This window comes from Pseudophryne corroboree, chromosome 4 (assembly GCF_028390025.1).
Source record: "Pseudophryne corroboree isolate aPseCor3 chromosome 4, aPseCor3.hap2, whole genome shotgun sequence".
Taxonomy (NCBI): Eukaryota; Metazoa; Chordata; class Amphibia; order Anura; family Myobatrachidae; genus Pseudophryne; species Pseudophryne corroboree.
In genome coordinates, this window is record NC_086447.1 from 382,450,309 (window position 1) to 382,467,647 (window position 17,339).

At 41.0% G+C, this 17,339-nt stretch overlaps 1 protein-coding gene across 1 annotated transcript in view; it reads right to left on the minus strand.

The window, feature by feature from the left end:
• The window catches only part of CSMD1 (CUB and Sushi multiple domains 1), a 2,470,978-nt gene that overhangs the window by 1,002,650 nt on the left and 1,450,989 nt on the right, over nucleotides 1-17,339 (minus strand).

A 17,339-nucleotide genomic window follows, 5' to 3' on the forward strand; every position in this document is an offset into this window, starting at 1 on the left:
TACATTGAAACATTCCTATAACCATATGTATAAGCACAATGCTCATAACTTAGAGATACCACTCACATACTGAACACATTACAGGTTACTCATGAGTGATGTTACATCTTTGTGCACCATAATTAACCATCAGCAATGTACAGACAGTATACATGACTTCCTCATCCAAGACTCAAACATAAATACACAACAATGCAACTTTATAATTAAGAAAATCTAATTAATTTTAACCACAACTACATATGGATTGACAAATATTTATAAATACAAAAGACTGGAACATAGATGGAGAGAAGGTTTGCTCCAAGCTATGCAAACCAATTCTTAAGCCACTGGGAGGACAACCACATCTGGTCCCAGCATGAGTTTAGAGCAAACCTTGTCCTATGGATCAGGTACTGTACAGAGACAATGTCTTCCTAATATGGAAAGATAGTGCAAACACCCTCACAAGATTCATTCAACAAATCAACAATACCAAAAACTTACTATTCACCATCAACTGCAGCGAGGTGTATATTATTATTATTATTATTATTATTATTATTATTATTTATGTATATGGTGCCACAAAGGTTCTGCAGTGCCTAACAAAGTACATAAACAAATGAACAAAACAAGAAAATAGTGACTTACAGTAAAAGACAATGCTGCACAAGTACATGGTTTATAAACATTTCTGCATTGATGGTCATAACACTCAAATAAGCAGCAGGGTGTCAGCAACCGAGTTTTAGGTGCCTTTGTAGGGGGTATGAAGTAGATGATAGCAAAAACTAAGAGAAGGAAAAGCACATGAGGAGAGAAGGACCTGCTCATGAGAGCTTACATTCCAAAGGGGAGGGTCAGACAGGAGTGACAAGAAGGGGTAAACAGTGAGCATGGAACAGAGGTTTAGGATGAGAGATGGCTGGGTTTGATGAAGAAGTGGGGTGATTTTTATCGATTTGAAATTGATGAAAATTGATATGAGTTTCAGAGGCTATAAGACACATACCTGTATACTAATAGATGGTTTTTGTATATTCATTTTTAAATGTTAGTACATGTGTGTTTTAGCACCAGGAATGTTTGTTTAGGTACAATTTTATTAATTATAAAAAAATATCAAACTTTTGTAAATATATGCTCAAGAGTCAATTTGAATTTCTGGATCTTTTCATTTATATTGAAGACAACATCATCCAGACCAAAAAGATTTAAACTGCTGTCTTTTACCTTCCAGCAGTCACCATTCAAATTGGTGTGACACTATCCCAGTAGGCAGGGGCGGATTTATGGGTGAGGGCACCCCTAGGCACAACAGTAACTATTCACCCCTACGGCAATACAAAGTGAGACCAGACAATAGCAGCACCAACAACATATACTTCATCACACAATACAGTAAACAAGCCAGGTTTACAGGAGCATTCAGAAATATTGGCCCATTACATTTCTAGATGAAATTCTAGCTGTTTGCGTACCACTGAATCCCAAAATATTTCATCATAAGCACTAGGCATTAAAACTATAGTATTGAACAATCACAGAAAATGCTCATAACTGGTATAAACCACTCTACAACACAACGCAGTAGAAGGTGGCTTCCATTACTGTGGGATACACCCAGCATACATGAAAACAGCAAGTGTAGGGGCATAAAATCAGCACATAGCATCACCTTCACTACCATCGTGGGAAACACATAAATACAAACTAAATTGTCATAACAAGGGAGTCATTTAACCCTTGGAATGCCCATGATGTATGCATTTTGTAGGGAGGACAGTGAGACCACTTAAAGATAAAATTATTGAACATAATAGAAACATCAGAAAAGGGCAGAAGAATATATACTGTCCATTCACTTCAAAGAACAAAACATTTGTGAACCCACACTCCTCAGTTTCATACTTTAGGTTTACAACAGATTGTACCAGATTGGATGAGGGACACTACATATACATATAAACAAAGAATAATCACAATTGATGTTCCTTCTCAAAACAATCACGCCAAAGGTATTCCAATGAGATCAAATCCATTATCTGCAAGTGACCTCAAAATGTACATCCATAATTAGTGCCAATATGTCTAATGTCATGAGAGATCTCACATCTCCAACCTTTAGTTGACTGCATATTACACACAACACTAATGTCAATGACTAACTAGAATATACACTAGATAGAGCCCACATAGCTCAGCCTCAAATTGGCCCGGTTGGACACACTGCCATAAATCACAATATAATTGGCATACAACCACAGCCTGATATATACTGTCTGCTGAATTGCCATGAATAAACATGTCTGTGGCATCTGCAGCTGCATGAAAAAGTGCTCCATTTATGTCATGGCAAATTATTATTTGTTTTATTATTTTTATATTTATTTTTATTTGTTGTAATTATTATTTATTATTATTTATAATTTTATAAAGATTTTATTTTTATTTTTGCTTTTGTTTTTGTTTCTGTTTTGTTTGTTTCTACTTTGTTTCATCTGTAATGACAATTATTGCATTTACTTTCACCTGCTTACTGCCATTCTGTATCAACCTGCACTGACACAATTCAACCACACAGCCAACCACTCTGATTGACAGATCCCCTATCCAACTAGATGTGCATCTGCAGCAACCAAACACAACACTATATGGGCTTAACATAGCAATAAAGCCTGGAAGATCCAGCATTTCAGTAACAACCAGAGGAAGGCTTGCCCAAGCTGAAACATGTGTGGGTCCACCCACACCATTGACCATACCACCCAACATCACCACTCAATCCCCCTCAGGCCAGAGGAGCAGATCAGAGCCATCCGAGATAACCCCTGAATTATCAAAAGAAGGGAGATCCTAGAAGCCCCTAGAAACTCAGAGACCAGCTGCATGCTGCCCGTAGGACCTCAGCAGCAGTACACTGCAGGTCAGCAGGGAGCTCCTGGTAGACCATGCACACAAAAAACACAGCTACCCAGATAATAAGCCTGAGATCAGGAGGATCAGTGTTACTAACACTGCTTACAGCAGACTAGATCAATGCACTATGGCAGGTACTGTCAGTGGCGCCAAGAAAGGGGGTGTACTAATTACCCAAGCCCAAGTCTGATGGAGGGGCCCAGGTCCCACCCCCCCTTACCTGGCAGCAGCAACTGCAGCTCTTCTCCTCAGCCAAGCAAACGCTGCTGTGTGCTGGGCATGAAGTGTGGCCAGGGAGGCACTCAAAATACAAATTTTTCTGCATTTTGTTTTTCTAAGGGTGCAAGGCCACACCTCCTGTGATTAGGCTACAGCCCCTGAAAAGTACCTGGGCCCAGCCAGGCTCTCTACTGCCTTAGGTACTAACCAAGTACTACTGTTGGAAGCATCCCCATGTCACCTCTACTCAGAATACACCTGGGAACCACAGCCAACACCAGGGTGCACTACCTTGGTTTACCACTCATATCAGAGATGCGGGATGCTGATTTCTGCATGTTACAATAATACCTATTGAAACTGACTGTATAACATAAGTTATTTTCCTAAAGACTCTCAGATTGAAAATTGCAATACTACATTACCTATGTTCCCCCTCCCATTATTATTTGATTTGTGATTTATTTCCATTGCTCTCATATTTGTGATTTTTTTATCTCTCTGTGTATTTTGGTTAATCTTTGTATGTGAGTATTTTCTTTTGTTTGTGTGCCCCACATTTACCAGTAAAGTATCACGTATTCAAACATATTCATTGTTACACGCACAGTATGGCCTATTCATTGTTACACACACAGTAGGCCTAGATCACTATTTTTAATTCATAATTGCAAATTTGTGTATCAGCGTGTCAGTACTACATAGTAATAAACTAATTTCTTCATTTAAAAATTTAGCTGCAATTCAGATATCACTTGTCACCAAATAAATCCTTGATTCACTCTTGATTTACTTTAATTTTTTTGGCTAATTATCATATACTGTACTGGGCAACCAAGCCAATCATAGTGAGTGGAATATAAACAAAAAATAAATAAATAAGCAACAATAAATGTTACATGTCATTAGCTTTATAAGAGGAACTTACAGCCCATTAGACACTTATTCTTCCTGAACTGTACAAGAAAAAACATCTGTACTCTTTGTGACTGTAACTATTGTACTGTAGTGAATACTGCATTTCCTATATACTGTAGCGGTAAGCCTTTACCTGTTGCAATGAGCTTTTAAGATAAAGCAATACACAGATAATTTATTGTGATATCAACTGCTGCATATTTACAAACAGACTGACTGTCACAAAGCACATCCTTTTGAGTATATGCCATTGAAGTAATTGTAGAAATACACTAGAAAAGATAATTATAATAAGTCTGCATGTTTAAATACTGTAACTGGTTTACTGGTTTAAAACAGTATATTATTACATTTTTCAAAAGTCTCATTAACTATAGTCACATTAAATACACAGGTAATTTATTGTAATCTTAAACAGTCTATATTTCTGTTACAATTATAGGGCCTTCTTCTCAGAAATGGATGGCTTGTCGAGGATCTTCTGGACAGTGACCCCAGTACACCCAGGGCTGAGACTTGAAGAACTCACCAGCGGGTCACCTTGCCTATATCAGCAGCTTTTCCCATAAGGCTAAGTGTGCCTACCGATACTGGGATACAGCCAGGACTTACATCGCTGGAGGTAGTATGAGCTCAACCATGGGTGACCTGGATCAATGCCGGTAGAGAGGAGTATGAAAGCAAGAGAGGCGATAGGAAGAGTGAGGCAAAGGGAAGGCAAACAATGGAGACAGGGCTGAGACTGAGTGCAAAATAAGGGGGGAAGTGATGGACTGGGAGGAGGTAGATACTGAGAAGACATAAACAAATGAATCCCTAACCAGGATGCTGCCTCCGGACTGGAAGGAGCAACAACTTCTACTTAACACTTGTGCAGAGGTGTGCAAGAGAGAAGTATAATGAAAGAAAAAAGCAAAAGTTTGCTAGCAGACACTGGTGCAGAATAGAGACTGGACACAGGAACGCTGATAAAAGATGGGAACAAACAAACAGGAAAAGAGGTCCATAACATGATACTTTGAACCCAGCGATAAGGGATTCTGCAGCAACCTGGAACTATGACCATCAGAGAATGATGGGCAGGCTGAGACTATAAAGGAGCACCAACCAATAATATGGCTCAATGCAGACAGGCCCCCTTTGATTAACAATACTGTGCAGCTGAGCACTGCATGTCCAGGCTCCTTCTTTAATTGAAAGTACATGCAGCTTGGGGGCTGTATGTCCACACAGACCCCCACCCGGCATCCCCCGCAATAAGTGACTACAGGAAGCTGCTGGGTGGAAGCTCTTCAGTGTCCCAGTTACCTAGCAATGGCCAGGACACTGGGGAGAGTGAGTCGGCGTTTCAGGACAGGAACGGGCCGTTGGCTCATAACAATTAATAGCACACTGACCGGTGAAAACTAAAGTTGAAATTTTTTTAGGGCTCATTGCCATTGCCAATATTTGTACATAAATACAAATACATTTTGATATACATAAAATAATTCCTAAAAATAATGATACAAAGCAGTTATACAGCAACTGAAAACATTCATTCAATTCCAATGCCATTGTTTTGATACTTTTAATGATGTGTACACAAAATAAAAAATCAACCTACTGTTTCTTCACCATTATTGTAGTTGTCCTCATAATAATTATCATTGGCTTCCAAACATTTAGATGAGGACAGATTGAAGTGATGTCATACCACATATAAGCATTACTGATTGTTTTTATTACACACACACACAACAAAATCAATTTGATCCTCACTTAAATCCAAGGGTGTACTCTTTTTTTTTTTCCTGCTAACAATCCTTTTGAAAAAAGATCAAATAGAATTTTGGCTAATGCCACCGAGAGCATAACAAATGCTGTTCTTCCTGAGCACGGACATCTGATTATACAATGCAGGTACATTTTAGAGTTACAGTAGGGGAGATGTCATCATGGAAATCCAACTGCTTCATATGCATTTTCATGACTATCAGTGACAATGGTTTAAGAAGTTGCAGGACAAGCAGCAGAGCTTGATGGCTACAACCTTTGACCAATTCTCAGCATTCCATGAATATGCAATGCACATGTCATCTATATACAGTATAAACTAGAAAATTGAAGAAAGACAAAATTTAAAATGACAAACTTGTCTTGAACTTTACGGAGTAAAAAGCCTATAGTCTGCATAATTTTTACACAAAACAGAGCTGATGACCCAGTGTATAAAACATTTTCCATGGAGTGTGTTGTTGTCTGTCACCTCTAACTGAAAACTTTATGTGAAATAAGTTTACTTTTTATTAAACTCTGCATATCATTATTAAAGAGCTAATCAAAAGAATTATTTCAGCCTCATTGTGTTGACATGGTTTTTATATACAATTGTCAAAATCTACAGATGCATCTTATATTTTTTTATTTTTTTTAGTGCCAACAAGAAAATACTGTATATTTAAATCTGTGTGACCTTCAGTTGGCAGAAGTACTGTACTACAGTGCAGTAAATTAGTCATATGAAACCAGATAACATACCTAGTTTAAAATCTCTACATTTCAGGCATTAGTTATAAGCATCTCTATCATTCCTATCTACATTATGTAGTAATTGCCTCCCTTCTCATCAAAACTATCAAGCTCAAAAATTTAACTTTGAAAATAACACAATAAGAAAAAGGTGACCTTTTGTTACTGTCTGTCTTCTTCCTATATTATGAATATTTATTTCACATATTCTTGTCTGGGAACATTTTATTACTGTCAAGAAAGTATTTTATTACCTCTGAATTACTCTTTAACAGTAGTATTAACTATTTTATATGGCTTACATCAACCCATATAATTCTTTTATATTTGTAAGATAAGGAAAGAAAGAAAGAAAGAAAGAAAGAAAGAAAGAAAGAAAGAAAGAAAGAAAGAAAGAAAAAGAAAGAAAGAAAGAAGGAAAGAAAGAAAGAAAGAAAGAAAGAAAGAAAGAAAGAAAGAAAGAAAGAGAAAGAAAGAAAGAAAGAAAGAGAAAGAAAGAAAGAAGATTGTTAAACACTCTAAAAATAGCTCAAGATGTGTTCTAGTCAACAACAGTATATGCATCTGGCTTACTTGAAGAACACATACCAGGCACTTTCATTCTAATTGTGACCATATTATAAACCATTTATTCTATGTGCAACAACTCTCTGTCTAGCAAACATTACAAAAAAGTACGCTCTCAAAAGAATAATCTATTCCTGCCAAAGAAGCACAAATTAGTGGTTCTTTTGTAAAGAGCCAATCACAAACAGCTGGAAACCATAATTATCATCATTTGCTATCTGCACCTGCCCCTCAAATAAACTGGAAACCACTATTCAATAATTCTTACTGTAGCTTCTTTTTTATTTTTTTCATTATCTAATAAAACATGTCTAAGGTCTCCCCTAAAACCTTAGGTAGATTCAGTAATATTTGGTTGTCACTATTGTAATGTCACATGCCTGGTTTCCACCTGTAAATATGGAAGAAGAACAGTTTTCCACTGAGCTATACACAGTATGCAGGTGGTGGAGCTATAGTCCTTGTCCTGGGACTTTGTAGAAAGAAAAAATATGTGATGGTTCTGTACCATTGATGGCAGGAAAAAAATTATGGCTCCCCCATTTATGGCAAAAGTACAGTATTTAACTTTGGATTTATACCATTAATGATTTTGAATCATCTATGGTTGATTTCTATCCCTACAACTTGTTATGATTCCCGTACTCCAGACCAGAGGAGATCTAATGGCAGAGGTCTGAGTACTGGGAAGATTTGCTGGTTGTGGGAGCAGGAGAGCCTAGTAACCCCTGGCGCCCTAACTCCGTTGTCTCGCCCGTGTTATCAGAAATCCCCTGCGAGACTATGGTTGCTTGAGCCCATGGCAGCCGCGTTCGAAGGGCGGATTATGTCTGCCCAACCCCGATGCCCCCTCATGGTCTTAATGGGAGACAAAGGGAAATCCGAGACAGGGTGATAACAAGGGGCCCTCTGACTAAGCAACCAGGCCAGGGGTTACAAGATAACTAACTTAAACCAAGGTATGTGCGGACTAGCCGCCAGGGAAAAGGACAACCAAAGATCCACTGATCCGTTACTCCTATCCAGCACCGCTGGATACCAGAGTGGATTTGTGGGAGCGGAATCCTCCGCAAAAGCTCCAGAACACAAATAAACTAAATAATAAACAGTAAGCGGACAAGCCGCAACACACGGCTGCGCCGCGACTCACGAACACCACAGGATGTTAAAGGTGCTCGGTCAGACTCCAGGAATAGATGACAAATATCCGAGTACAGGACCACTGAGGACAGGAACAACCGGATTGAGCAGGACTGGAAACTCTCTGCAACTGACAAAGGCAAACAGGAAGCTATCACCGGCGTCTGTGAGAAGTCCAAAGGGTGCTTATAAGTGTGAGCTCCCCAATCAGGAGCCAAACTGGGTCATCACAATTAATGCCGTGCAGCTTGCATGCTGCACGGCCAGCACACCATGATACAATTAGAACAGACCCAGCAACGGGGAACGCGGCCCGAACGTGGCGTCCCCGTTGCTAGGGTCAGAGCGGCTCCGTGCGCCCGGCGTCTAGCGTTGCCAGGGAGCCGGCGGCTGTACGCGCACGGCGTCCCTGGTTGCTAGGCGCCGGGCCGCACCGACGAGCGGACCCCGGCGCCTAACAGTACCCCCCCCTTGAGGAGGGGTCAAGGAACCCCTAAAGCCAGGTTTCTGAGGAAATTCTCGAAAAAATGCCCTTTTGAGCCTCGGGGCATGAAGATCCTCATCCAGGACCCAAGACCCTTCCTCTGGCCTATAACCTCTCCAATGTACCAAAAAATAAAGCCGACCCCGGGACAACTTGGAATCGAGAACCTTCTCCACTAAGAACTCCTGCTGACCCTGTACATTTATAGGTGATCTCCCCTGAGATATTTTACGAGGAAATCTACTGGACGAAACATATGGTTTCAGCAATGAGCAATGGAAGGTATTTCCGATCCGTAAAGTTTTTGGTAAACGTAACCGGAAAGCAACTGGATTGACTTTTTTGATAATGTGAAATGGTCCAATAAATTTAGGACCCAATCTGGCTGAGGTTTGTCGAAGTTTAATGTTGCGAGTCGACAACCACACCTTATCTCCTACTTTAAAAGTGCACGGCCGCCGGAGCCTGTCAGAAAATCTTTTTTCCCGGAATGCCGCTTTTCTGAGAGCCAGGTGCACTTTTCTCCAAATAAGTTTAAGATGAGAGGTCAGGGCCAGTGAGGAGACAGAGGAATGTTGAAAAAATGAATTAGCTCTTGGGTGAAAACCAAAAACTGCAAAAAATGGAGACACATTGGTGGAAGAATGACAGGCATTATTATAAGCAAACTCCGCCAATGGAAGAAACTCCGACCAGTCATTTTGGAGTTTGGCCGAGTACAAACGCAAATATTGTTTTAGAGATTGATTAACTCGCTCAGTCTGCCCATTGGATTGGGGATGATAGCCGGACGTTAAAGATAACTTCATCTTTAATGAAGCACAAAAAGACTTCCAAAATTGTGCAATGAATTGTGGACCCCGATCAGAAACAATATCAGTGGGTAAGCCATGGAGTCTGAAAACATGGCGGAGGAACAAGACTGCCAATCCCTGGGCAGATGGCAATCAGGGAAGAGCAATGAAATGGGCCATTTTACTAAAACGGTCCACTACCACCCATATGACTCGGCATCCGGCTGACAGAGGGAGGTCCACCACAAAATCCATGGAGATATGCGACCATGGCCTAAGAGGAACATTCAAGGGCATAAGTTGACCGATGGGTAAAGAACGGGGAACTTTATGCTGTGCACAGACCTGACACGAAAAAACAAACTCTTTAATGTCTTTGGAAAGACCAGGCCACCATACTGAGCGGGAGACTAATTCCAAAGTCTTAGCGATTCCCGGATGCCCGGCAACTTTGCTATCATGAAACTCCGTCAAAACAGTTGCTCTCAAAAACTCAGGGACAAAAAGACGACCAGCAGGAGTATTTCCAGGAGCTTGATGTTGAAGCAGCTTTAACTGGGTAAATACATCCTGTGTGAGGCCTGCCCGAATGGTTGAGGACGGCAGTATGGGAGTAACAGGACTGTTGTCTTGAACTGGAAGAAAACTGCGTGACAGGGCATCTGCCTTAGTATTCTTGGAACCTGGCCTGAAGGTGATAATGAATTTGAAACGAGTAAAAAATAAAGCCCAACGAGCCTGCCGGGCATTCAGTCGCTTAGCTGATTCAATGTATTGAAGATTTTTGTGATCAGTCAAAACTGAAATAGTATGAGTCGCTCCTTCAAGCCAATGTCTCCACTCCTCGAAAGCCCATTTAATAGCCAGCAATTCCCGGTTACCAACATCGTAGTTGGATTCTGCAGATGAGAATTTCCTGGACATAAAGGCACAAGGATGTAATTCAAGGGAATCCGGATCCTTCTGAGATAGGATAGCCCCCACTCCAACCTCCGAGGCATCAACCTCAACAATGAAAGGCAATTCTGGGTTGGGATGTCTGAGGACAGGGGCTGAGACAAAGGCTTGTTTCAAGGCCTGAAAAGATAACTCAGCTTCACGTGACCAATTGGTAGGATCTGCTCCCTTCTTAGTTAGTGCCACAATGGGAGCAACTAGGTCAGAGAAAGAGTGAATAAATCTTCTATAGTAGTTCGCAAACCCTAAAAAGCGCTGAATTGCTTTTAAGTTGGTGGGTTGCGCCCAACTAAGGATGGCTTGGAGCTTCTTTGGTTCCATACAGAATCCCCGAGGGGAAATAATGTACCCTAAAAAGGATACCTCCGTAACATGAAATTCACACTTCTCCAGCTTGGCATACAGGTGATTTTCACGTAATTTTTTTAGAACTTGACGCACCTGGGTAACATGTAGTTCTACAGAATCAGAATATATCAAAATATCGTCTAAGTAGACTACAACGAACCTTCCAAGAAATTCACGGAGCACATCGTTAATGAGATCCTGGAAGACTGCCGGAGCGTTAGACAGGCCAAATGGCATGACCAGATACTCATAGTGGCCTGACTGAGTACTGAATGCCGTTTTCCACTCATCCCCTGACTTGATTCTGATGAGGTTATATGCTCCTCTCAGGTCAATCTTAGAAAAAATCACAGCCGAACGTAGCTGATCAAAGAGGACAGAGATCAGCGGCAGAGGGTAAGTATTCTTTACTGAGATTTTATTCAAAGCTCTAAAATCAATGCAGGGTCTGAGAGAACCATCCTTCTTCTCTACGAAGAAGAAACCTGCACTTAAAGGGGATTTGGATGGCCTGATAAATCCTTTCCCAAGGCTTTCTTTCACATACTCATTCATGGCCACAGTTTCAGGACCAGACAATGCATATAACCTTCCTTTAGGCAACGTGGCACCAGGAATTAGCTCAATGGCACAATCATAAGGCCTATGGGGAGGCAGAATATCCGCATTGCCCTTGGAAAATACATCAACAAAATCCTGGTATTCCACAGGAATGGGTGCGGGAACGGCGGCAGCTACTCGGATAGGAAGCGTAATACATTCTTTATTACAGATGGTACCCCATTGTAAGATCTCCCCCGACTGCCAATCAATGATGGGATTATGAAAGGCCAGCCAAGGGTGACCCAGAACCACAGGAACTGCTGGACAATGGGTAAGGAAAAACTCAATCTTTTCAGAATGTAGAGCTCCTACCGAAAGTAAAACAGGAGGTGTACAGAGAGAAATAACCCCATTGGACAAGGGACTCCCATCTAAACCATGCATGGTGACACACCTACCCAAGGTTAACTGAGGTATACCTAAGGCCTTGGCCCATGTTAAATCCATAAAGTTCCCTGCAGCTCCACTGTCCACAAAAGCAGAGACCGAGGAACAGAGGCTGCCAAAGGAAACTTTAGCAGGAACTAACAGTGAATTATTTGAGGAGATAAGCTGCAGACCAAAGTGAACCCCCTCACAACTCACTTGGTCAGGAAGTTTCCCGACTTGTTCGGACAACTACGGGCAAAATGTCCCTTACCTCCACAGTATAAACAAAGACCAGAATTTTGCCTCCTGGTTCTTTCTTCAGGAGACAATTTGGAGAGACCTATCTGCATAGGCTCCTCCATGTCCACAGGGATGGAAAAAACACAAGGAGTAGACCCGACAGACGCTCCTTTTTCAGCCCTCCGCTCTCTGAGCCGACGATCTATCTTAATAGAGAGCTCCATGAGTTTATCGAGAGTCTCAGGAGCGGGATACTGAAGGAGACTGTCTTTAATAGATTCAGATAAGCCGAGGCGAAACTGACTGCGCAGGGCTGGGTCATTCCATCCACAGTCGTTCGACCAACGGCGAAACTCCGTACAATAAATCTCTGCGGGATTCCTACCCTGTCTGAGAGCACGCAACTGACTCTCAGCGGACGCCTCTCTATCAGGGTCGTCATACAGTAGCCCTAACGATTTTAAAAAGGCGTCTACAGACAATAAGGCTGGATCGTCTGTCTTTAAACCAAAAGCCCAGGTCTGAGGATCCCCCTGAAGCAGAGAAATAATAATTCCAACCCGCTGAGCCTCCGTACCTGAGGAGACTGGTCTTAAACGAAAATAAAGTTTACAAGACTCTTTAAAATTAAAAAACTGTTTTCTATCCCCAGAAAACGGTCAGGCAGATGCATCTTTGGTTCAGGAATGACCCTCGGGGAAGTCCGTAACAGATCTTCCTGTAACCTCACCCGGAGGGACAGATCCTGAACCATCTGAGTAAGTTCTTGAATCTGACTAACTAGAAGCTGGCCAGGATTTGGCCCAACACCGGTGGGATTCATGAGGCCGACAAAAATCTCCCAACTGAATAAGTAAAAAAAAATCAACTCCTGTTAATTTTAATTTTTTTTTTTGTCTGGCCGGTGATAATGTTATGATTCCCGTACTCCAGACCAGAGGAGATCTAATGGCAGAGGTCTGAGTACTGGGAAGATTTGCTGGTTGTGGGAGCAGGAGAGCCTAGTAACCCCTGGCGCCCTAACTCCGTTGTCTCGCCCGTGTTATCAGAAATCCCCTGCGAGACTATGGTTGCTTGAGCCCATGGCAGCCGCGTTCGAAGGGCGGATTATGTCTGCCCAACCCCGATGCCCCCTCAGGTCTTAATGGGAGACAAAGGGAAATCCGAGACAGGGTGATAACAAGGGGCCCTCTGACTAAGCAACCAGGCCTGGGGTTACAAGCTAACTAACTTAAACCAAGGTATGTGCGGACTAGCCGCCAGGGAAAAGGACAACCAAAGATCCACTGATCCGTTACTCCTATCCAGCACCGCTGGATACCAGAGTGGATTTGTGGGAGCGGAATCCTCCGCAAAAGCTCCAGAACACAAATAAACTAAATAATAAACAGTAAGCGGACAAGCCGCAACACACGGCTGCGCCGCGACTCACGAACACCACAGGATGTTAAAGGTGCTCGGTCAGACTCCAGGAATAGATGACAAATATCCGAGTACAGGACCACTGAGGACAGGAACAACCGGATTGAGCAGGACTGGAAACTCTCTGCAACTGACAAAGGCAAACAGGAAGCTATCACCGGCGTCTGTGAGAAGTCCAAAGGGTGCTTATAAGTGTGAGCTCCCCAATCAGGAGCCAAACTGGGTCATCACAATTAATGCCGTGCAGCTTGCATGCTGCACGGCCAGCACACCATGATACAATTAGAACAGACCCAGCAACGGGGAACGCGGCCCGAACGTGGCGTCCCCGTTGCTAGGGTCAGAGCGGCTCCGTGCGCCCGGCGTCTAGCGTTGCCAGGGAGCCGGCGGCTGTACGCGCACGGCGTCCCTGGTTGCTAGGCGCCGGGCCGCACCGACGAGCGGACCCCGGCGCCTAACACAACTCACATACTGTTAGTATTGTAGAAAAGTTATAGTGTCTGAATAGAACATAAATTAAAAGAGTAGAATCATCACTAGAGTTTGCACTGGATCACACTAATGACCAAGCAGCATCTTCCATAGGGTCAACAATTTTGAAAGAGGAAATCTCTTCCTTCAAATAAGGTGTCCCCATCTTTGTAAGTGCAACAGTTTGTCAAATAGATGGACTAAAAGTCCAACTTTCAATCATTTAAATTGTTTTCAATTTCTTTTGCAAAAGTGACATTGGAGCACATGCGTGCCGGCATCAGTGCCTGGTACTTGGCTCCCTAATTAGGTGCAGTACCCATTGGTCATCAAGACCTGTGAAAAAGGTATATTTTGTGTGTGCCAGCAGGACCCCTAGATACAGATGACAAGAGGGACTTACCATCCAAAATGTATGTGTGTGTGCAGATGATGAGTCTCACATGTTCTATGTACTGTAATAGAACAAAATGTCACATGAGGTCTGTATGAGTAATACGGTAAGAGAAAACTGTAATAATGAATTGTATAGTCCTAAAATGGGAGAATTTTATACTTTACAATTTAGTTTGATATACTATATTTACAGTTTCCAGATTTTGCATATACTGTATTTCTGGACACACAATAATTAAAAATGATGCACATTGTGCTTTTTACTTTCAAAATGGAAATGGAACACATTTATTCACTTTATAATCCTAGTCTGTAACTGACTTGAAACAATTTTAATTCAGCACATTTTCTAAGTTCCCATCAGTACTTATTATAAACATTAGGCTATTAAAATATTTCTTTATTTATTTGCCATTTATTATATGGTAAATTACCATTTATTTATCTGCAATTTGTAATTGGAAAACCCCTAAATAAATCTAATATTGAAAAATGTTTATTGGAGATTTATCTACACAGGATGGGGCTGGCCAAACAGCTATCGGCACTACACTTGGCCACCCAACATACAGAGAAACGCAGAGGCCAGGCTCCTATGACACATAGCATGATACTTTTAGTCGTGGCCGGTATGGTCTTGTTCTGTGTGCACAGTAGAATGCCAGGGATCTTTTAGAGCCCTAGATCATCCCTGGTGGTCAGCCTAACAATAACTTAATTCTAAACATCACAGACTTCCTTAGTTAGTTCCTAGTGTGCTCTGGGTAGAATATACTGGAGGCATCAATCTTAGTTTTTTTACATAGAGCCAGCAATTAGATGTATATATGTATAGGTATATATTCCTCCCCTCAGCACAGGACTCTGAACTTAAATCTGCCATCATTATATCTACTAGCAAATAAAGAACTCAGTGCCGAATACACTATAGATCACTACTGGGGCTGAAATATAAATTTTCCCAAACCTGCTATTGCTAAAAATTGCATGTGAGGAGCCACCAAAAAAGATAAAAGGTGCCCACCGATGTGTTCTCAAGTCTGCATATATATTAGCAGAATTGCAAAGCATATGCAAAAAATGAGCACAATCGTCAGTGGCGACTGACCCATGCCTACTCAAATCAATGAGAATGCAGTCGCACCGGGCACCATGTTTTTCAATGCAGCTTTTGCAGATGACATCAGATAAACACCACAAAACGGCCATGACATGCCTGCGTTTTCCCAACCACTCACCACAAATGCCATGTTACCACCCATGAATGGTCACTACCTGTCATTCAAATTGCGTTCTTTTTATAATTAGGCCACATATGCAGAGCGATCACATTTTGACCTTCCCGCACGCACAATGCATTCATAGCACATGTGCAGTCTGCTGATAATTGCTCAGTGCCTACGTTCTCACATTAGGAAATGATAGAGAATTAGGCCCTCAGTTGTATCTGGTAGTTGTATTATTATACACTGCCTCTGATTCTCTGCATGTGTTCAGGCATGTCTGCATGCTAATGATTTCATATATATTCCAGCATACTCTTGCATATGTAATTTCATGGTGTTTGCATACTTTTTTCATCTTTATATCCTGCATGTGTATATGTTTGGATTGCATTATATTTGTGCATATCATAAATGCATTCTACTGTTTCTATTTACGGTTTTACCAATTTCGCCTATCACTAGAATAAACTCCATACTCCAGATCTTCACATCTAGATTAGATTGTTCAAAAATACAGTATGAATGGCTATGCTATATGTCTGACTATGTATACAAAAGGGAAACATACTGTAGAATGAAGACCGAGCATAGCTCGTTTAAATATTTTCTACATCTAATTGTTGTGCTTCCAATGCCAAATTTTCAAATGAATACAGGAGAGTCCAACATATCCTTCATGTAGATTCATCCAAGGCAACCCTCCAATAGTTAGAAATGCCAAGTGGCAAGCCCAGGATGGTGCCAGCTATTGTGCTGTGTGATTCACTTTTCTTTAATGAATACTGATACCACTGTAAATGAATTGACTTGTGAAACAGAGAAAAAAAAATTGTATTCAGCAATTGCAATTTATATATAGCATATCTGATTATTTGTTTGCTCATTTAGCAGATTATATTCTATACTGAATCAACAACAATTGTATATTGAAGATTCTACTGTATATTAAATCAAAATTATATTCTATATAATATATTGAATCAAGAATTGCTATGAATTGAAAGGCCATAGTGAATCCTTACTATTAGCTTTCATTACCTAAAGGAAATTTATTCTCAACCAGTAGTTAAAATAATTTTCTTTACATTTTTTTTATTTCACTACAAGAAGCACTAAATTTACAATTAAGGATGTTATCTAGCTTATTGTGTCATGGTCAAATGCATTTAGGCTTAAATTGGAATATAACAGAACTTCCTGCTTGGAATTAATTAGCAGTTAGTCTAAAGAACATGATGTTTCTGAATTTTATGAACCAGTGTTGAAAACGTGTGCTAAGGTAGACTTTCATACTCTTTAGAGGCAACACAATAATTATTAGAATGTAGAGTTTGACTACACTAAATTGCTAATTATAAATTATATCTCTGAAATATAGTAACATTTATACTCATCTTAATGTTTGCCCAATAAATAGATTGTGGAAGAAGTTTCTAAATATATCAACATAAATTATCATGCTATGGCTGGAATAATTCATTTTCTTTAGGATGGAGACTTCTGATTCCAGTACACAGTTGAGTTCTCTCCTCATTCTGCATAGTGCACAAGTGTTACTTTGGTGCCTATAGGGGGTATCCAATCAGCCCCAATGCAACTATGGCTATTAAAAATGTCCGGATATCGCTATCAATGACCAATAGTCATTATCACGTTATCCAATTAGAGGCCCTTTTTAACAGACCCAGCATGGCACGAAAACCTGTGGAATTGGGTTTACGTTCTCAATCCCATGTGTTATCACGGCTCTGGTGGCTGCTTTTCAGGGAT